The 21849-nt window shown below is 40.9% G+C and overlaps 13 non-coding genes across 13 annotated transcripts; all 13 read right to left on the bottom strand.

Annotated features, from left to right (window-relative positions):
- Positions 1 to 233: 233 nt before the first annotated feature.
- trnaq-cug (transfer RNA glutamine (anticodon CUG)) lies at positions 234 to 305 on the bottom strand. The gene has a single exon. It is a non-coding gene; the product is annotated as a tRNA-Gln (tRNA).
- A 513-nt stretch (positions 306 to 818) lies between these two features.
- trnal-aag (transfer RNA leucine (anticodon AAG)) lies at positions 819 to 901 on the bottom strand. Its single transcript has one exon. It is a non-coding gene; the product is annotated as a tRNA-Leu (tRNA).
- A 1022-nt stretch (positions 902 to 1923) lies between these two features.
- trnaq-cug (transfer RNA glutamine (anticodon CUG)) lies at positions 1924 to 1995 on the bottom strand. The gene has a single exon. It is a non-coding gene; the product is annotated as a tRNA-Gln (tRNA).
- A 513-nt stretch (positions 1996 to 2508) lies between these two features.
- trnal-aag (transfer RNA leucine (anticodon AAG)) lies at positions 2509 to 2591 on the bottom strand. The gene has a single exon. It is a non-coding gene; the product is annotated as a tRNA-Leu (tRNA).
- Positions 2592 to 3613: 1022 nt separating this feature from the next.
- Positions 3614 to 3685, bottom strand: trnaq-cug (transfer RNA glutamine (anticodon CUG)). Its single transcript has one exon. It is a non-coding gene; the product is annotated as a tRNA-Gln (tRNA).
- Positions 3686 to 4198: 513 nt separating this feature from the next.
- trnal-aag (transfer RNA leucine (anticodon AAG)) lies at positions 4199 to 4281 on the bottom strand. The gene has a single exon. It is a non-coding gene; the product is annotated as a tRNA-Leu (tRNA).
- A 1022-nt stretch (positions 4282 to 5303) lies between these two features.
- Positions 5304 to 5375, bottom strand: trnaq-cug (transfer RNA glutamine (anticodon CUG)). The gene has a single exon. It is a non-coding gene; the product is annotated as a tRNA-Gln (tRNA).
- Positions 5376 to 5888: 513 nt separating this feature from the next.
- trnal-aag (transfer RNA leucine (anticodon AAG)) lies at positions 5889 to 5971 on the bottom strand. Its single transcript has one exon. It is a non-coding gene; the product is annotated as a tRNA-Leu (tRNA).
- Positions 5972 to 6958: 987 nt separating this feature from the next.
- trnaq-cug (transfer RNA glutamine (anticodon CUG)) lies at positions 6959 to 7030 on the bottom strand. Its single transcript has one exon. It is a non-coding gene; the product is annotated as a tRNA-Gln (tRNA).
- A 933-nt stretch (positions 7031 to 7963) lies between these two features.
- On the bottom strand, positions 7964 to 8046 carry trnal-cag (transfer RNA leucine (anticodon CAG)). The gene has a single exon. It is a non-coding gene; the product is annotated as a tRNA-Leu (tRNA).
- A 1065-nt stretch (positions 8047 to 9111) lies between these two features.
- Positions 9112 to 9183, bottom strand: trnaq-uug (transfer RNA glutamine (anticodon UUG)). Its single transcript has one exon. It is a non-coding gene; the product is annotated as a tRNA-Gln (tRNA).
- A 341-nt stretch (positions 9184 to 9524) lies between these two features.
- Positions 9525 to 9607, bottom strand: trnal-cag (transfer RNA leucine (anticodon CAG)). The gene has a single exon. It is a non-coding gene; the product is annotated as a tRNA-Leu (tRNA).
- Positions 9608 to 12318: 2711 nt separating this feature from the next.
- trnaq-uug (transfer RNA glutamine (anticodon UUG)) lies at positions 12319 to 12390 on the bottom strand. The gene has a single exon. It is a non-coding gene; the product is annotated as a tRNA-Gln (tRNA).
- Between the last annotated feature and the right edge of the window lie 9459 nt (positions 12391 to 21849).

The following is a 21849-nucleotide window of genomic DNA, read 5'->3' as shown; positions in this document are numbered from 1 at the left end:
GAGATCAGCAAGGATACTTAGCTAAGAGTGTGTTTATTTTAAACCATCGTGCAGGCTTGGCCTCATTTCTGTGCCGGTTTCAGTTTTTTTAGACTTGTCATGAGTGTTTAGTGCACATAGTATTCTGTTTCTGGAACAAGATGAGCTCCATGACAATGCCACTGTGAGTCTCCCAGTTGGTGGAGTAACCGAGTCAATCATTGCATCGAGAAAAGCTACAACCTGCCAACAGTAGGTCCCACCGAGATTTGAACTCGGATCGCTGGATTCAGAGTCCAGAGTGCTCACCATTACACCATGGAACCTTTCCACATTGCTAGCTTTATGTTGTTGAACAGGTTCTTCCACACAATTTGATTCATTTCATTATTGTCTCCAACTTGACAACTTGGAGATTTGGCTGATCATGTAGCAAACTAAAAAAATGTCAATACGAGGCAGTTTGGGTACATCTAAGCACTGTGTCACTTTTATCTCAGTGTGTGATGTTCATTGCATCTATCCAGATGCACTGTAACTTGTATAACATGAAAATCTATGGATTTGGCCAATAGAGTCAGTCTCAAATAGACTCCCATTAGTGATTATAGGGCATAGATGAAAGACTACCTTTGATACGTAACTAGAGGGGTGCCAAAGCCATGCTCCTTGAGCTCCACAGCCCTGCTTGCTTGTCAGCTATCCGTGCTTTACCCACTGCTCCTGCACTTTCTGTCTGATTGAACACACCTTAGGTGATTCCCCACCTCTGACGAATGTGGAAGAATGGATCCAATGTGTTTTCCAAGTGTCAGCTGTTGTCCTTAAAAAACAACATTTGTCAGAAGTGGGATTCGAACCCACGCCTCCAGGAGAGACTGCGACCTTAACGCAGCGCCTTAGACCGCTCGGCCATCCTGACAACAGAACAGGCTTGGTTTGGTACTCCAAAAAAAATGCGCAAAGACAGCATTTAGATTAGGCGTAATTATTGTAAATCAAATGTGCAAACTCGTCATCAGCCTATCTCTTTATCGGTTTATTGCTACCCTGGCCATCAGTGATGGATGCGTGAAGTATGGTATGTCTCAGGCAAAAAAGAGCTTGTTGATTAAGACACTACACACCTGTCAGCTGGTATTGGTGTTCTTCTGCCCTTTACTGGCAAGACATCAATTCATAGAGCTTTAACATATACATTCAGTTTTTCAGCAAACTCCAGAAAAGGTAACCAGTATCCAAATATTGCATTATATTAATTGAACCACTTCATTTGGTAGAGTACTAAAGTCATTGAATGGAGCATAAGAGAAAGAACTGTTGCCAAAGTTGCCTGCATTTATTGCACATTAAAACCTGAGAACAGCAAGCCAGCTTAAAGGTCCAGCTGGTTTTATTTATTCTACAGTATAACAGGTCCCATCGTGATTTGAACTCAGATTGCTGGATTCATAGTCCAGACTGCTTACCTATACACCAGGGAATCTCCAGATGCTGCCAAATGAAGCAAGTGTGCACTGGAAAAGTGAACAGTGTTACACAGACACTATTTTTAATATATTTCAAATACTAACCCTTATGACAAAAATAAGGAAGCACTTGAAAACTAGGGTAGGGTTATAAAAGAGGAATTGGGGATTGTGTCTGGGATCGCACTTCATGCCCAAACTTGAATGGAATGCCCAAAATGTGTTTTTAGCATTATGTGACAGAGATCAGCAAGGATTCTTAGCTAAGAGTGTGTTTATTTTAAACCATCGTGCAGGCTTGGCCTCATTTCTGTGCCGGTTTCAGTTTTTTTAGACTTGTCATGAGTGTTTAGTGCACATAGTATTCTGTTTCTGGAACAAGATGAGCTCCATGACAATGCCACTGTGAGTCTCCCAGTTGGTGGAGTAACCGAGTCAATCATTGCATCGAGAAAAGCTACAACCTGCCAACAGTAGGTCCCACCGAGATTTGAACTCGGATCGCTGGATTCAGAGTCCAGAGTGCTCACCATTACACCATGGAACCTTTCCACATTGCTAGCTTTATGTTGTTGAACAGGTTCTTCCACACAATTTGATTCATTTCATTATTGTCTCCAACTTGACAACTTGGAGATTTGGCTGATCATCTAGCAAACTAAAAAAATGTCAATACGAGGCAGTTTGGGTACATCTAAGCACTGTGTCACTTTTATCTCAGTGTGTGATGTTCATTGCATCTATCCAGATGCACTGTAACTTGTATAACATGAAAATCTATGGATTTGGCCAATAGAGTCAGTCTCAAATAGACTCTCATTAGTGATTATAGGGCATAGATGAAAGACTACCTTTGATACGTAACTAGAGGGGTGCCAAAGCCATGCTCCTTGAGCTCCACAGCCCTGCTTGCTTGTCAGCTATCCGTGCTTTACCCACTGCTCCTGCACTTTCTGTCTGACTGAACACACCTTAGGTGATTCCCCACCTCTGACGAATGTGGAAGAATGGATCCAATGTGTTTTCCAAGTGTCAGCTGTTGTCCTTAAAAAACAACATTTGTCAGAAGTGGGATTTGAAGCCACGCCTCCAGGAGAGACTGCGACCTTAACGCAGCGCCTTAGACCGCTCGGCCATCCTGACAACAGAACAGGCTTGGTTTGGTACTCCAAAAAAAATGCGCAAAGACAGCATTTAGATTAGGCGTAATTATTGTAAATCAAATGTGCAAACTCGTCATCAGCCTATCTCTTTATCGGTTTATTGCTACCCTGGCCATCAGTGATGGATGCGTGAAGTATGGTATGTCTCAGGCAAAAAAGAGCTTGTTGATTAAGACACTACACACCTGTCAGCTGGTATTGGTGTTCTTCTGCCCTTTACTGGCAAGACATCAATTCATAGAGCTTTAACATATACATTCAGTTTTTCAGCAAACTCCAGAAAAGGTAACCAGTATCCAAATATTGCATTATATTAATTGAACCACTTCATTTGGTAGAGTACTAAAGTCATTGAATGGAGCATAAGAGAAAGAACTGTTGCCAAAGTTGCCTGCATTTATTGCACATTAAAACCTGAGAACAGCAAGCCAGCTTAAAGGTCCAGCTGGTTTTATTTATTCTACAGTATAACAGGTCCCATCGTGATTTGAACTCAGATTGCTGGATTCATAGTCCAGAGTGCTTACCTATACACCAGGGAATCTCCAGATGCTGCCAAATGAAGCAAGTGTGCACTGGAAAAGTGAACAGTGTTACACAGACACTATTTTTAATATATTTCAAATACTAACCCTTATGACAAAAATAAGGAAGCACTTGAAAACTAGGGTAGGGTTATAAAAGAGGAATTGGGGATTGTGTCTGGGATCGCACTTCATGCCCAAACTTGAATGGAATGCCCAAAATGTGTTTTTAGCATTATGTGACAGAGATCAGCAAGGATACTTAGCTAAGAGTGTGTTTATTTTAAACCATCGTGCAGGCTTGGCCTCATTTCTGTGCCGGTTTCAGTTTTTTTAGACTTGTCATGAGTGTTTAGTGCACATAGTATTCTGTTTCTGGAACAAGATGAGCTCCATGACAATGCCACTGTGAGTCTCCCAGTTGGTGGAGTAACCGAGTCAATCATTGCATCGAGAAAAGCTACAACCTGCCAACAGTAGGTCCCACCGAGATTTGAACTCGGATCGCTGGATTCAGAGTCCAGAGTGCTCACCATTACACCATGGAACCTTTCCACATTGCTAGCTTTATGTTGTTGAACAGGTTCTTCCACACAATTTGATTCATTTCATTATTGTCTCCAACTTGACAACTTGGAGATTTGGCTGATCATCTAGCAAACTAAAAAAATGTCAATACGAGGCAGTTTGGGTACATCTAAGCACTGTGTCACTTTTATCTCAGTGTGTGATGTTCATTGCATCTATCCAGATGCACTGTAACTTGTATAACATGAAAATCTATGGATTTGGCCAATAGAGTCAGTCTCAAATAGACTCTCATTAGTGATTATAGGGCATAGATGAAAGACTACCTTTGATACGTAACTAGAGGGGTGCCAAAGCCATGCTCCTTGAGCTCCACAGCCCTGCTTGCTTGTCAGCTATCCGTGCTTTACCCACTGCTCCTGCACTTTCTGTCTGACTGAACACACCTTAGGTGATTCCCCACCTCTGACGAATGTGGAAGAATGGATCCAATGTGTTTTCCAAGTGTCAGCTGTTGTCCTTAAAAAACAACATTTGTCAGAAGTGGGATTTGAAGCCACGCCTCCAGGAGAGACTGCGACCTTAACGCAGCGCCTTAGACCGCTCGGCCATCCTGACAACAGAACAGGCTTGGTTTGGTACTCCAAAAAAAATGCGCAAAGACAGCATTTAGATTAGGCGTAATTATTGTAAATCAAATGTGCAAACTCGTCATCAGCCTATCTCTTTATCGGTTTATTGCTACCCTGGCCATCAGTGATGGATGCGTGAAGTATGGTATGTCTCAGGCAAAAAAGAGCTTGTTGATTAAGACACTACACACCTGTCAGCTGGTATTGGTGTTCTTCTGCCCTTTACTGGCAAGACATCAATTCATAGAGCTTTAACATATACATTCAGTTTTTCAGCAAACTCCAGAAAAGGTAACCAGTATCCAAATATTGCATTATATTAATTGAACCACTTCATTTGGTACAGTACTAAAGTCATTGAATGGAGCATAAGAGAAAGAACTGTTGCCAAAGTTGCCTGCATTTATTGCACATTAAAACCTGAGAACAGCAAGCCAGCTTAAAGGTCCAGCTGGTTTTATTTATTCTACAGTATAACAGGTCCCATCGTGATTTGAACTCAGATTGCTGGATTCATAGTCCAGAGTGCTTACCTATACACCAGGGAATCTCCAGATGCTGCCAAATGAAGCAAGTGTGCACTGGAAAAGTGAACAGTGTTACACAGACACTATTTTTAATATATTTCAAATACTAACCCTTATGACAAAAATAAGGAAGCACTTGAAAACTAGGGTAGGGTTATAAAAGAGGAATTGGGGATTGTGTCTGGGATCGCACTTCATGCCCAAACTTGAATGGAATGCCCAAAATGTGTTTTTAGCATTATGTGACAGAGATCAGCAAGGATACTTAGCTAAGAGTGTGTTTATTTTAAACCATCGTGCAGGCTTGGCCTCATTTCTGTGCCGGTTTCAGTTTTTTTAGACTTGTCATGAGTGTTTAGTGCACATAGTATTCTGTTTCTGGAACAAGATGAGCTCCATGACAATGCCACTGTGAGTCTCCCAGTTGGTGGAGTAACCGAGTCAATCATTGCATCGAGAAAAGCTACAACCTGCCAGCAGTAGGTCCCACCGAGATTTGAACTCGGATCGCTGGATTCAGAGTCCAGAGTGCTCACCATTACACCATGGAACCTTTCCACATTGCTAGCTTTATGTTGTTGAACAGGTTCTTCCACACAATTTGATTCATTTCATTATTGTCTCCAACTTGACAACTTGGAGATTTGGCTGATCATGTAGCAAACTAAAAAAATGTCAATACGAGGCAGTTTGGGTACATCTAAGCACTGTGTCACTTTTATCTCAGTGTGTGATGTTCATTGCATCTATCCAGATGCACTGTAACTTGTATAACATGAAAATCTATGGATTTGGCCAATAGAGTCAGTCTCAAATAGACTCTCATTAGTGATTATAGGGCATAGATGAAAGACTACCTTTGATACGTAACTAGAGGGGTGCCAAAGCCATGCTCCTTGAGCTCCACAGCCCTGCTTGCTTGTCAGCTATCCGTGCTTTACCCACTGCTCCTGCACTTTCTGTCTGATTGAACACACCTTAGGTGATTCCCCACCTCTGACGAATGTGGAAGAATGGATCCAATGTGTTTTCCAAGTGTCAGCTGTTGTCCTTAAAAAACAACATTTGTCAGAAGTGGGATTTGAAGCCACGCCTCCAGGAGAGACTGCGACCTTAACGCAGCGCCTTAGACCGCTCGGCCATCCTGACAACAGAACAGGCTTGGTTTGGTACTCCAAAAAAAATGCGCAAAGACAGCATTTAGATTAGGCGTAATTATTGTAAATCAAATGTGCAAACTCGTCATCAGCCTATCTCTTTATCGGTTTATTGCTACCCTGGCCATCAGTGATGGATGCGTGAAGTATGGTATGTCTCAGGCAAAAAAGAGCTTGTTGATTAAGACACTACACACCTGTCAGCTGGTATTGGTGTTCTTCTGCCCTTTACTGGCAAGACATCAATTCATAGAGCTTTAACATATACATTCAGTTTTTCAGCAAACTCCAGAAAAGGTAACCAGTATCCAAATATTGCATTATATTAATTGAACCACTTCATTTGGTACAGTACTAAAGTCATTGAATGGAGCATAAGAGAAAGAACTGTTGCCAAAGTTGCCTGCATTTATTGCACATTAAAACCTGAGAACAGCAAGCCAGCTTAAAGGTCCAGCTGGTTTTATTTATTCTACAGTATAACAGGTCCCATCGTGATTTGAACTCAGATTGCTGGATTCATAGTCCAGAGTGCTTACCTATACACCAGGGAATCTCCAGATGCTGCCAAATGAAGCAAGTGTGCACTGGAAAAGTGAACAGTGTTACACAGACACTATTTTTAATATATTTCAAATACTAACCCTTATGACAAAAATAAGGAAGCACTTGAAAACTAGGGTAGGGTTATAAAAGAGGAATTGGGGATTGTGTCTGGGATCGCACTTCATGCCCAAAATGTGTTTTTAGCATTATGTGACAGAGATCAGCAAGGATTATTATTTTAAACCATCGTGCAGGCTTGGCCTCATTTCTGTGCTGGTATAAGTTTTTTTGGAATTGTCATGAGTGTTTAGTGCACATAGTATTCTGTTTCTGGAACAAGATGAGCTCCATGACAATGCCACTGTGAGTCTCCCAGTTGGTGGAGTAAGCAAGTCATTCATTGGATCGAGGAAAGCTACAACCTGCCAACAGTAGGTCCCACCGAGATTTGAACTCGGATCGCTGGATTCAGAGTCCAGAGTGCTCACCATTACACCATGGAACCTTTCCACATTGCTAGCTTAATGTTGTTGAACAGGTTCTTCCACACAATTTGATTCATTTCATTATTGTCTCCAACTTGACAACTTGGAGATTTGGCTGATCATGTAGCAAACTAAAAAAATGTCAATACGAGGCGGTTTGGGTACATCTAAGCACTGTGTCACTTTTATCTTAGTGTGTGATGTTCATTGCATCTATCCAGATGCAATGTAACTTGTATAACATCAAAATCTATGGATTTGGCCAATAGAGTCAGTCTCAAATGGACTCTCATTAGTGATTATAGGGCATAGATGAAAGACTACCTTTGATACGTAACTAGTGGAGTGCCAAAGCCATGCTCCTTGAGCTCCACAGCCCTGCTTGCTTGTCAGCTATCCGTGCTTTACCCACTGCTCCTGCACTTTCTGTCTGATTGAACACACCTTATCCAGGTAAGCAGTCTTGGAGAATAGGTGGTTCCCTACCTCTGACGAATGTGGAAGAATGGATCCAATGTGTTTTCCAAGTGTCAGCTGTTGTCCAACGCGGTACAACGCGGTTTGGGTACATCTAAGCACTGTGTCACTTTTATCTCAGTGTGTGATGTTCATTGCATCTATCCAGATGCACTGTAACTTGTATAACATCAAAATCTATGGATTTGGCCAATAGAGTCAGTCTCAAATGGACTCTCATTAGTGATTATAGGGCATAGATGAAAGACTACCTTTGATACGTAACTAGAGGGGTGCCAAAGCCATGCTCCACAGCACTGCTTGCTTGTCAGCTATCCATGCTTTACCCACTGCTCCTGCACTTTCTGTCTGATTGAACACACCTTATCCAGGTAAGCAGTCTTGGAGAATAAGTGGTTCCCCACCTCTGACGAATGTGGAAGAATGGATCCAATGTGTTTTCCAAGTGTCAGCTGTGGTCCCTAAAATCCAACATTTGTCAGAAGTGGGATTCGAACCCACGCCTCCAGGAGAGACTGCGACCTGAACGCAGCGCCTTAGACCGCTCGGCCATCCTGACAACAGAAGGGGGGGTTGTTTGGTACTCCAAAGAAATCCGAAAAGACAGCGTTTAGATTATGCGTAATTATTGTGAATCAAATGTGCAAACTCGTCATCAGGCTATCTCTTTATCAGTTCATTGCTATCCTGGCCATCAGTGATTGATGCGTGAAGTATGGGATGTCTCAGGCAAAAAAGAGCTTGTTGATTAAGCCACTACACATCTATCAGCTGGTATTGGTGTTCTTTTGCCCTTTGCTGGGAAGACATCAATTCATGGAGCTTTAACATATGCATTCATTTTTTCAGCAAACTCCAGAAAAAGAGTTCTTAGAGTAACCAGTATCCAATTATTGCATTACATTAATTGAACCACGTCATTTGGTAGAGTACTAGAGTCATTGAATGGAGCAAAAGAGAAAGAACTGTTGCCAAAGTTGCCTGCCGGTTTTATTCATTCTACACTATAACAGGTCCCACCGTAATTTGAACTCAGATCGCTGGATTCACAGTCCAGAGTGCTTACCTATACACCAGGGAATCTCCAGATGCTGCCAAATGAAGAATATGCGCACTGGAAATGTGAACAGAGTTACACAGACAACAGTTGTAACAGTCTGTGGTTTTACTGAGCAGTCCTGAACACTCTGATGCTTGACAGGGGTTTCAATGCTTATTGCATTTCACAGGGAGATATTTCAACTACTAGCCCTTATGACTCTGTTTGGGGTGAAACACAAAAATAGGGAAGCACTTGAAAACGAGGGGTAGGGTTATAAATTAGGAATTTGGGATTGTGTCTGGGATCGCACTTCATGCCCAAAATGTGTTTTTAGCATTATCTGAATGAGATCCGCAAGGATATTTACTTAAGAGTGTGTCTATCGTAAACCATTGTGCAACCTTTGCCTCATCTCTCTCCCTGTATTAGTTCTTTAAACACTTGCCATGAGTGTTGATTGCACAAAGTACTCTATGTCTCTGGAACAAGATGAGCTCGTTGACAATGCCACCGTGTGTCTCCCAGTTGGTGGAGTAACTGAGTCACTCATTGGGGCAAAAAAACCTACAACTAGCCAGCGGTAGGTTCCACCGAGATTTGAACTCAGATCACTGGATTCAAAGTCCAGAGTGCTCCCCATTACACCATGGAACCATTTCACATTGTTAAGCTACTTTTGTTGAACAGTTTCTTCCAGACGATTTGATTAATTTCATTATTGTGTGCATATTGACAACTTGGAGATTGGGTGATCATGTAGCAAACTATAAAATTGTCAATACAAGGAAGTTTGGGTACATCTAAGCACTGTGTCACTCTTACCTCTGTGTGTGATGTTCATTGCATCTATCCAGATGAACTGTAAATTGTATAACATCAAAGTCTATGAATTCATCCAGGTAATCAGCATTGGAGAATAGGTGGTTCCCCACCTTTGACTAATGTGGGAGAATGTGTTTTCCAAGTGTCAGCTGTTGTCCCTAAAATCCAACATTTGTCAGAAGTGGGGTTCGAACCCACGCCTCCAGGAGAGACTGCGACCTGAACGCAGCGCCTTAGACCGCTCGGCCATCCTGACAACAGAAGGGGGGGGTTGTTTGGTACTCCAAAGAAATCCGAAAAGACAGCGTTTAGATTATGCGTAATTATTGTGAATCAAATGTGCAAACTCGTCATCAGCCTATCTCTTTATCAGTTCATTGCGACCCTGGCCATCAGTGATTGATGCGTGAAGTATGGGATGTCTCAGGCAAGAAAGAGCTTGTTGAGTAAGCCACTACACATCTGTCAGCTGGTATTGGTGTTCTTCTGCCCTTTGCTGGGAAGACATCAATTCATGGAGCTTTAACATATGCATTAATTTTTTCAGCAAACTCCAGAAAAAGAGTTCTTAGAGTAACCAGTATCCAATTATTGCATTACATTAATTGAACCCCGTAATTTGATAGAATACAAGAGTCATTGAATGGAGCACAACAGAAAGAACTGTTGCCAAAGTTGCCTGCATTTATTGCACATTAAATCCTGAGACCAGCAACACAGCTCAAAGGACGAGCTGGTTTTATTCGTTCTACACTATAACAGGTCCCACCGTGATTTGAACTCAGATCGCTGGATTCACAGTCCAGAGTGCTTACCTATACACCAGGGAATCTCCAGATGCTGCCAAATGAAGAATGTGTGCACTGGAAATGTGAACAGTGTTACACAGACAACAGTTTTAACAGTCTGTGGTTTTACTGAGCAGTCCTGAACACTCTGATGCTTGACAGGGGTTTCAAGGCTTATTGCATTTCACAGGGAGATATTTTAACTACTAGACCTTATGACTCTGTTTGGTGTGAAACACAAAAATAGGGAAGCACTTGAAAACGAGGGGTAGGGTTATAAATTAGGAATTTGGGATTGTGTCTGGGATCGCACTTCATGCCCAAAATGTGTTTTTAGCATTATCTGAATGAGATCCGCAAGGATATTTACTTAAGAGTGTGTCTATCGTAAACCATTGTGCAACCTTTGCCTCATCTCTCTCCCTGTATTAGTTCTTTAAACACTTGCCATGAGTGTTGATTGCACAAAGTACTCTATGTCTTTGGAACAAGATGAGCTAGTTGACAATGCCACTGTGTGTCTCCCAGTTGGTGGAGTAACTGAGTCACTCATTGGGGCAAAAAAACCTACAACTAGCCAGCGGTAGGTTCCACCGAGATTTGACCTCGGATCACTGGCTTCAAAGTCCAGAGTGCTCACCATTACACCATGGAACCATTTCACTTTGTTAGGCTTCTTTTGTTGAACAGTTTCTTCCAGACGATTTGATTAATTTCATTATTGACAACTTGGAGATTGGGTGATCATGTAGCAAAGTATAAAATTGCCAATACAAGGAAGTTTGGGTAAATCTAAGCATTGTCTCACTCTTATCTCTGTGTGTGATGTTCATTGCATCTATCCAGATGAACTGTAACTTGTATAACATCAAAGTCTATGAATTCATCCAGGTAAGCAGCATTGGAGAATAGGTGGCTCCCCACCTTTGACTAATGTGGGAGAATGTGTTTTGCAAGTGTCAGCTGTTGTCCCTAAAATCCAACATTTGTCAGAAGTGGGATTCGAACCCACGCCTCCAGGAGAGACTGCGACCTGAACGCAGCGCCTTAGACCGCTCGTGACAACAGAAGGTGGGGTTGTTTGGTACTCCAAAGAAATCCGAAAAGACAGCGTTTAGATTATGCGTAATTATTGTGAATCAAATGTGCAAACTCGTCATCAGCCTATCTCTTTATCAGTTCATTGCTACCCTGGCCATCAGTGATTGATGAGTGAAGTATGGGATGTCTCAGGGAAAAAAGAGCTTGTTGATTAAGCCACTACACATCTGTCAGCTGGTATTGGTGTTCTTCTGCCCTTTGCTGGGAAGACATCAATTCATGGAGCTTTAACATATGCATTCATTTTTTCAGCAAACTCCAGAAAAAGAGTTCTTAGAGTAACCAGTATCCAATTATTGCATTCCATTAATTGAACCACGTCGTTTGGTAGAGTACTAGAGTCATTGAATGGAGCACAACAGAAAGAACTGTTGCCAAAGTTGCCTGCATTTATTGCACATTAAATCCTGAGACCAGCAACACAGCTCAAAGGACAAGCTGGTTTTATTCGTTCTACACTATAACAGGTCCCACCGTGATTTGAACTCAGATCGCTGGATTCACAGTCCAGAGTGCTTACCTATACACCAGGGAATCTCCAGATGCTGCCAAATGAAGAATGTGTGCACTGGAAATGTGAACAGTGTTACACAGACAACAGTTTTAACAGTCTGTGGTTTTACTGAGCAGTCCTGAACACTCAGAGGCTTGACTGGGGTTTCAAGGCTTATTGCATTTCACAGGGAGATATTTCAAATACTAGACCTTATGAATCTGTTTGGTGTGAAACACAAAAATAGGGAAGCACTTGAAAACGAGGGGTAGGGTTATAAATTAGGAATTTGGGATTGTGTCTGGGATCGCACTTCATGCCCAAAATGTGTTTTTAGCATTATCTGAATGAGATCCGCAAGGATATTTACTTAAGAGTGTGTCTATCGTAAACCATTGTGCAACCTTTGCCTCATCTCTCTCCCTGTATTAGTTCTTTTAACACTTGCCATGAGTGTTGATTGCACAAAGTACTCTATGTCTCTGGAACAAGATGAGCTCGTTGACAATGCCACTGTGTGTCTCCCAGTTGGTGGAGTAACTGAGTCACTCATTGGGGCAAAAAAACCTACAACTAGCCAGCGGTAGGTTCCACCGAGATTTGAACTCAGATCACTGGATTCAAAGTCCAGAGTGCTCACCATTACACCATTGAACCATTTCACATTGTTAGGCTACTTTTGTTGAGCAGTTTCTTCCAGACGATTTGATTCATTTCATTATTGTGTGCATATTGACAACTTGGAGATTGGGTGATCATGTAGCAAACTATAAAATTGTCAATACAAGGAAGTTTGGGTACATCTAAGCACTGTGTCACTCTTATCTCTGTGTGTGATGTTCATTGCATCTATCCAGATGAACTGTAACTTGTATAACATCAAATTCTATGAATTCATCCAGGTAAGCAGCATTGGAGAATAGGTGGTTCCCCACCTTTGACTAATGTGGGAGAATGTGTTTTCCAAGTGTCAGCTGTTGTCCCTAAAATCAAACATTTGTCAGAAGTGAGATTCGAACCCACGCCTCCAGGAGAGACTGTGACCTGAATGCAGCGCCTTAGACCGCTCGGCCATCCTGACAACAGAAGGGGGCTTCTTTGGTACTCCAAAGAAATCCGAAAAGACAGCGTTTAGATTATGCGTAATTATTGTGAATCAAATGTGCAAACTCGTCATCAGCCTATCTCTTTATCAGTTCATTGCTACCCTGGCCATCGGTGATTGATGCGTGAAGTATGGGATGTCTCAGGCAAAAAAGAGCCTGTTGATTAAGCCACTACACATCTATCAGCTGGTATTGGTGTTCTTTTGCCCTTTGCTGGGAAGACATCAATTCATAGAGCTTTAACATATGCATTCATTTTTTCAGCAAACTCCAGAAAAAGAGTTCTTAGAGTAACCAGTATCCAATTATTGCATTACATTAATTGAACCCCTTAATTTGATAGAGTACTAGAGTCATTGAATGGAGCACAACAGAAAGAACTGTTGCCAAAGTTGCCTGCATTTATTGCACATTAAATCCTGAGACCAGCAACACAGCTCAAAGGACGAGCTGGTTTTATTCGTCCTACACTATAACAGGTCCCACCGTAATTTGAACTCAGATCGCTGGATTCACAGTCCAGAGTGCTTACCTATACACCAGGGAATCTCCAGATGCTGCCAAATGAAGAATATGCGCACTGGAAATGTGATCAGTGTTACACAGACAACAGTTTTAACAGTCTGTGGTTTTACTAAGCAGTCCTGAACAGTCTGATGCTTGACAGGGGTTTCAAGGCTTATTGCATTTCACAGGGAGATATTTCAACTACTAGACCTTATGACTCTGTTTGGGGTGAAACACAAAAATAGGGAAGCACTTGAAAACGAGGGGTAGGGTTATAAATTAGGAATTTGGGATTGTGTCTGGGATTGCACTTCATGCCCAAAATGTGTTTTTAGCATTATCTGAATGAGATCCGCAAGGATATTTACTTAAGAGTGTGTCTATCGTAAACCATTGTGCAACCTTTGCCTCATCTCTCTCCCTGTATTAATTCTTTAAACACTTGCCATGAGTGTTGATTGCACAAAGTACTCTATGTCTCTGGAACAAGATGAGCTCGTTGACAATGCCACTGTGTGTCTCCCAGTTGGTGGAGTAACTAAGTCACTCATTGGGGCAAAAAAACCTACAACTAGCCAGCGGTAGGTTCCACCGTGATTTGAACTCAGATCGCTGGATTCACAGTCCAGAGTGCTTACCTATACACCAGGGAATCTCCAGATGCTGCCAAATGAAGAATATGCGCACTGGAAATGTGAACAGTGTTACACAGACAACAGTTGTAACAGTCTGTGGTTTTACTGAGCAGTCCTGAACACTCTGATGCTTGACTGGGGTTTCAAGGCTTATTGCATTTCACAGGGAGATATTTCAACTACTAGCCCTTATGACTCTGTTTGGGGTGAAACACAAAATAGGGAAGCACTTGAAAACGAGTGGGAAGGGTTATAAATTAGGAATTTGGGATTGTGTCTGGGATCGCACTTCATGCCCAAAATGTGTTTTTAGCATTATCTGAATGAGATCCGCAAGGATATTTACTTAAGAGTGTGTCTATCGTAAACCATTGTGCAACCTTTGCCTCATCTCTCTCCCTGTATTAGTTCTTTAAACGCTTGCCATGAGTGTTGATTGCACAAAGTACTCTATGTCTCTGGAACAAGATGAGCTCGTTGACAATGCCACTCTGTGTGTCCCAGTTGGTGGAGTAACTGAGTCACTCATTGGGGCAAAAAAACCTACAACTAGCCAGCGGTAGGTTCCACTGAGATTTGAACTCGTATCACTGGACTCAAAGTCCAGAGTGCTCACCATTACACCATGGAACCATTTCACATTGTTAGGCTACTTTTGTTGAACAGTTTCTTCCAGACGATTTGATTCATTTCATTATTGCGTGCATATTGACAACTTGGAGATTGGGTGATCATGTAGCAAACTATAAAATTGTCAATACAAGGAAGTTTGGGTACATCTAAGCACTGTGTCACTCTTATCTCTGTGTGTGATGTTCATTGCATCTATCCAGATGAACTGTAACTTGTATAACATCAAAGTCTATGAATTCATCCAGGTAAGCAGCATTGGAGAATAGGTGGTTCCCCACCTTTGACTAATGTGGGAGAATGTCTTTTCCAAGTGTCAGCTGTTGTCCATAAAATCCAACATTTGTCAGGAGTGGGATTCGAACCCACGCCTCCAGGAGAGACTTCGACTTGAACGCAGCTCCTTAGACCGCTCGGCCATCCTGACAACAGAAAGGGGGGGGTTGTTTGGTACTCCAAAGAAATCCGAAAAGACAGCGTTTAGATTATGCGTAATTATTGTGAATCAAATGTGCAAACTCGTCATAAGCCTATCTCTTTATCAGTTCATTGCTACCCTGGCCATCAGTGATTGATGCGTGAAGTATGGGATGTCTCAGGCAAAAAAGAGCTTGTTGATTAAGCCACTACACATCTGTCAGCTGGTATTGGTGTTCTTCTGCCCTTTGCTGGGAAGACATCAATTCATGGAGCTTTAACGTATGCATTCATTTTTTCAGCAAACTCCAGAAAAAGAGTTCTTAGAGTAACCAGTATCCAATTATTGCATTACATTAATTGAACCCCGTCATTTGATAGAGTACTAGAGTCATTGAATGGAGCACAACAGAAAGAACTGTTGCCAAAGTTGCCTGCATTTATTGCACATTAAATCCTGAGACCAGCAACACAGCTCAAAGGACAAGCTGGTTTTATTCGTTCTACACTATAACAGGTCCCACCGTGATTTCAATTCAATTCAATTCAATTCAATTCAACTTTATTTATATAGCGCCAATTCACAACAAAGTCATCTCAGGGCACTTTACAGAATAAAGTCAAGATTATAAAGATATATAAAGAGAACCCAACAATTCCCCCTGGAGCAAGCCATAGGCAACAGTGGAGAGGAAAAACTCCCTTTAACGGAAGAAACCTCCAGCAGAACCAGGCTCAGGGTGGACGGCCATCTGCCTCGACCGGTTGGGGTGAGTGGAAAGGGGAGAGAGAAAAGAACAGAGCAACAAAAAGCATTAACAAAACATCGGGCAGATTGGTAGGACCAGTAGCTTCACGCTGGAAGACACACAGCTTCAAAGCCGGGGGACACCTGCAGAAAGGGACAGAGAGAAGGGGACAGAGGAGGACAAAGACAACTACGGGAGAGAACACACAGAGTTAATGACATACAGTGGTGACAATTGCGGGATAAGAGGAGAGGAGAGAGGTCAAGAGGAGGAAAGGAGCTCAGTGCATTGGGGGGTGGGTCCCCCAGCAGTCTAAGCCTATGGCAGCATAACTATAACTAACTATATGCTTTATTAAAAAGGAAGGTTTTAAGCCTAGACTTAAACGTAGAGAGGGTGTCTGTTTCCCCAATGTGAACTGGGAGCTGGTTCCACAAGAGAGGAGCTTGATAGCTAAAGGCTCTACCTCCCATTCTACTTTTGGAAACTCTGGGAACCACAAGTAGGCCTGCATTCTGAGAGCGAAGTGGTCTACTGGGATGATGTGGTGCTATGAGGTCTTCTATATATGATGGAGCCTGACCATTCAGAGCTTTATATGTAAGAAGCAGGGTTTTAAATTCTATTCTACATTTAATTGGAAGCCAATGGAGAGAAGCTAGTGAAGGTGAAATATGATCTCTCTTGCTAGTTCCAGTCAGCACTCTTGCTGCAGCATTTTGGATTAATTGCAGGCTCTTTAGGGAGTTACTGGGGCATCCTGAAAGTAGGGAATTACAGTAGTCCAACCTAGAGGTAACAAATGCATGGACCAGTTTTTCGGCATCACTTTGAAACAGGATGCTCCTAATTTTGGCAATGTTCCGTAGGTGGAAGAAGGCTGTTCTAGAGATTTGTTTTATATGTGAGTTAAAGGACAGATCCTGATCAAACATAACTCCAAGGTTCCTTGCAGTAGTACTGGAGGCCAGACTTATGCCATCTAGTGTAACAATATGGTTGGACATCATATCTCTGAGATTTTTGGGCCCAAATACTATGACTTCAGTTTTGTCTGAGTTTAAAAGTAAAAAATTGTGGGACATCCAGGCCTTTATGTCTTGTAGGCATGCTTGAAGCTTTATTACCTGATTATTTTCATCTGGTTCCATAGATAAATATAGCTGGGTATCATCAGCATAACAGTGGAAATTTATGGAGTGTTTTCTAATAATGTTGCCTAAAGGAGACACATATAAAGTAAAAAGTATTGGTCCTAACACAGAGCCTTGTGGAACTCCATAGCTAACCTTTGTGTGCATGGAGGATTCATCATTAACATGAACAAATTGAAATCTATCAGATAGATAAGATTTAAACCAACCTAGTGCAGTTCCTGTAATTCCAATTTCATGTTCCAGTCTCTGTAATAAAATGTTATGATCAATGGTATCAAATGCAGCACTAAGATCTAACAGAACAAGTATAGAGATGAGTCCAGTATCTGAGGCCATGAGAAGATCGTTGGTGACTTTTACCAGTGCTGTTTCTGTACTATGATGAACTCTAAATCCTGACTGAAAGTCTTCATACAAATTATTCCTATGAAGGTGATCACATAATTGTTTTGCGACTACTTTTTCAATTATTTTAGAAATAAAGGGGAGATTAGATATTGGTCTGTAATTGGCTAAAACACCTGGGTCAAGACAGGGTTTTTTTAAGTAATGGTTTAATTACAGCTACCTTATAGGCCTGTGGTACATAGCCTGTTTCTAAAGATAGATTTATGATATCTAATATGAATGCATCTATTAAGGGTAAAACTTCCTTGAGCAGCTTAGTTGGAATAGGGTCTAGCAGACAGGTTGTTGGTTTAGATGAGTTAATAATTGAAGTTAGCTCAGAGAGATCTATGGGTAAAAAGCAGTCTAACAGGGATTGGGGCCTTATCGATGACTCTAGCACTGCTGTACATGAAGATCTATCTGTAATTTTTGGGGGGAGGATCTGGTGAATTCGTTCTCTAATAGCTACAATTTTATTCATAAAGAAGGTCATGAAGTCATTGCTGCTCAAAGTTAAGGGAAAACTAGGCTCAACAGAACTATGGCTCTTAGTCAGCCTGGCTACAGTGCTGAACAGAAACCGGGGGTTGTTCTTGTTTTCTTCTATTAATGATGAATAATATGCTGTTCTGGCATCACTGAGAGCTTTTTTGTACATTTTTAAACTATTTTTCCAGGCTAAATGAGATTCTTCTAACTTTCTGGAACGCCACTTCCTTTCTAACTTTCATGTTTCCTGTTTTAAGTTGCGTGTTTGTGAACTATACCATGGAGATCGCCTCTGCTGGTTTACTGCCTTCTTTTTTAGAGGGGCAACACTATCGAGTATTGTACGTAGTGAGGCTGCAGAATTGTCAACAAGATAATCTACTTGTGCAGGAGTAACATTAAGGAGACTACTTTCCATTGTATTAACATATGGTGAAGCAAATGATGAAGAAATAATTTCTTTAAATTTGTTGACAGCTTTTTCACTTAAGCATCTGCTATAGTGGAATTTTTCAGTTTTATAACTGCTATATAGTCTGTTATTGTAAATTCAAATGTTATTAAAAAATGGTAAGACAGAAGAGAGTTGTGAGGAAATTCCATACGTAAGGACAAGGTCTAACGTGTGACTAAAACAGTAAGTGGGTTTATTTACATTTTGGGAAAAACCAATTGAATCTAATAATGAATTAAACGCAGTGCTCAGGCAGTTACTGTCAGCATCTACATGAATGTTAAAGTCACCCACTATAATGACTTTATCTGTACTAAGCACTAAATCAGATAGAAAATCAGAAAATTCAATCAAAAACTCTGAATAAGGGACTGGAGGACGGTACACGATAACAAATAATAGTGGTTTTTGAGTTTTCCAGTTTGGGTGTGAAAGGCTAAGAGTAAGGCTTTCAAATGAGTTATAACTATGTTTAGGTCTAGGGTTTATTGATGAGCTAGAATGGAAGATTGCTGCAACTCCTCCACCTCGGCCTGTGCTTCTAGGAACATGATAATTAATATGACTTGGGGGTGTTGACTCATTTAAACTGACATATTCTTCCTGCTGCAACCAAGTTTCAGTGAGACAAAATAAATCGAATTGATGATCACTTAATAAGTCATTTACTAACAGAGATTTAGAAGAGAGAGATCTGATATTTAATAATCCACATTTAATAGTTTTGGGGTTTTGTTCTGTAAGAGGAGTAGTCTTAACTTTTATTAGGTTATTATGATTAACTCCTCTTGTTGATTTGAACTCAGATCGCTGGATTCACAGTCCAGAGTGCTTACCTATACACCAGGGAATCTCCAGATGCTGCCAAATGAAGAATGTGTGCACTGGAAATGTGAACAGTGTTACACAGACAACAGTTTTAACAGTCTGTGGTTTTACTGAGCAGTCCTGAACACTCTGATGCTTGACAGGGGTTTCAAGGCTTATTGCATTTCACAAGGAGATATTTCAACTACTAGCCCTTATGACTCTGTTTGGGGTGAAACACAAAAATAGGGAAGCACTTGAAAACGAGTGGGAAGGGTTATAAATTAGGAATTTGGGATTGTGTCTGGGATCGCACTTCATGCCCAAAATGTGTTTTTAGCATTATCTGAATGAGATCCGCAAGGATATTTACTTAAGAGTGTGTCTATCGTAAACCATTGTGCAACCTTTGCCTCATCTCTCTCCCTGTATTAGTTCTTTAAACACTTGCCATGAGTGTTGATTGCACAAAGTACTCTATGTCTCTGCAACATGATGAGCTCGTAGACAATGCCACTGTGTGTCTCCCAGTTGGTGGAGTAACTGAGTCACTCATTGGGGCAAAAAAACCTACAACTAGCCAGCGGTAGGTTCCACCGAGATTTGAACTCGGATCACTGCATTCAAAGTCCAGAGTGCTCATCATTTTTTTTTTTTTATCTTTTTATTATCAAAAATACACTTTACAAAAAGAAATTAGGTATATACAGAGATAAGTAAACAAAACATTACATCCATAGTCCTTTCAACTAAATTAAACAACTTAAATCAAGATCTATTTCTCTAATGTAAATACATATATTTATAAATATAGGGGGATAACCATAACCACACATTGTAAACATGTCATATATCTATCTATCTATATATATCTATATATACCCATATATATCTATATATCTATACATATATATACACACATATATATATACACACACATACATATACACACACACACACACATATATATACACATATATACATATACATATATATACATATACATATATACATATATACACACACACACACACACACACACACACACATATATATATATATATATATATATACATATATATATATATATACATATACATACACATATATATAAATACCCATACTTTTACACACATATACCTCTCTATATATATCCATACCTATATATATACATATTATACATACAAACATATATACAAACACACACACACATACATTATACACATATACATTCATATACACATACACATACCCATATATATATATATATATATACATATACATATACATACACACACATATACATATACATATATATATACATACATATATATATACATACATAAACACATATATATATACACACACATACATACATACAAATACACATACAAATAATAGGTCAATAAAATTCACCCAAAATCAAAGTGCAATCTACCCTCCCCATCTAACACACATAAATCATTTTTTACCCCCCATTTAATGAGAAACCCCTCATTATCAACCGAAAACAGAATACTCAAATAATGTGACACCATATTTTGAAAAATCAACACCCTCTTCATCTTTTTCCCTTCATACAATGCATAATTCCTGGCTATATACACAACATGACGAGCTACACTCAACAAGAAATTCACTAACCCCACATTTATTTTTGTATGTCCCTTCTCTAACCCAAAACACCACACCCAATCCCATGCCTCACCTTCCAAACCAGTCACCTTACACTTATTTCTTAATAAACTTTTTACCCAATTCCTGAATTTTTGTGTGACCGCTCAGCACAACAACAAGTGATTAAAATCCTCATCCTCCATCCCGCAGACCGCACATGTTCTCACATATGTGTGCTTACTGATCTGGTGTAGGACAACAGAGACAAGCACTCTCCTGTGACGCAGTCTGAAATTTGAATTGGCTATCGCAGGGGGGGAGCCATTTATCATGCATATTAGTCCAGATTGTAGAAGTGGGTCGGGTGGGGAACACATGAGACCATGAGGAGTTTGCTGTGGGCTGTTTGAATATTTTGTCAATTAGAACCTTGTACCAAAATTTTGACTGTAAATCTTTGAAATCCCTATTTTTGAGATCACAGGAGAGTGAAAAATCAATTCTGCCATCCCCCACCAGCTCACCATCTGCTTCCTGCAACTTCTCCCTCCATTCCAGTGGCATTCTCCGACAGATATCTGTACAGAAATGTAACACCTTGGCCCATCTGATGTTCACACCTGTCCTTCTTACTTTTTTAAGGACTTCCAGAGGGTTTAAGGCCCCTGTCTGGTCCAGAACATCCCCAATTTGGTGAAACACCCCATTTAAGGCACCCCGGCTAACCAGGAATCTCTCCCGGCCACCGAAACGCGGGTTACCAAAGATTGGTTGCTTAAGTACATCTGCTTTCGAAATCAATTTGCACTCTAGATGTGGCAAGACCTGAACCCACGCCTCAGCGGCCTCCTGGAAAAGTGGGTCCGCATCTGCCACAGGCCGTGCCAGCGCACTGCTGCATAAATTATACTCCCCACACGCACCCCTCCTCCTTATCTCTGCGTCCAAGTAGTCCTTCCAAATATAATCTGTCTTATCATATAGCCATTTTTTAAAAAGTTTCAGTCTTAAAGATACTAATTTGGTTTTCAAATCACAGAGATTCAAACCCCCTTTTGCGTATGGCCCAACTAGTGTCTTGTGAGCAATAGTGAAGGCCTTGCCTTTCCACAAGAAACCGCTGATAGCGCTGCACAGCCCGGACAGTACATCGCCCGG

Source organism: Channa argus, unplaced genomic scaffold, assembly GCF_033026475.1.
Source record: "Channa argus isolate prfri unplaced genomic scaffold, Channa argus male v1.0 Contig031, whole genome shotgun sequence".
NCBI lineage: Eukaryota > Metazoa > Chordata > Actinopteri > Anabantiformes > Channidae > Channa > Channa argus.
This window is presented reverse-complemented; position numbering and strand designations above follow the sequence as displayed.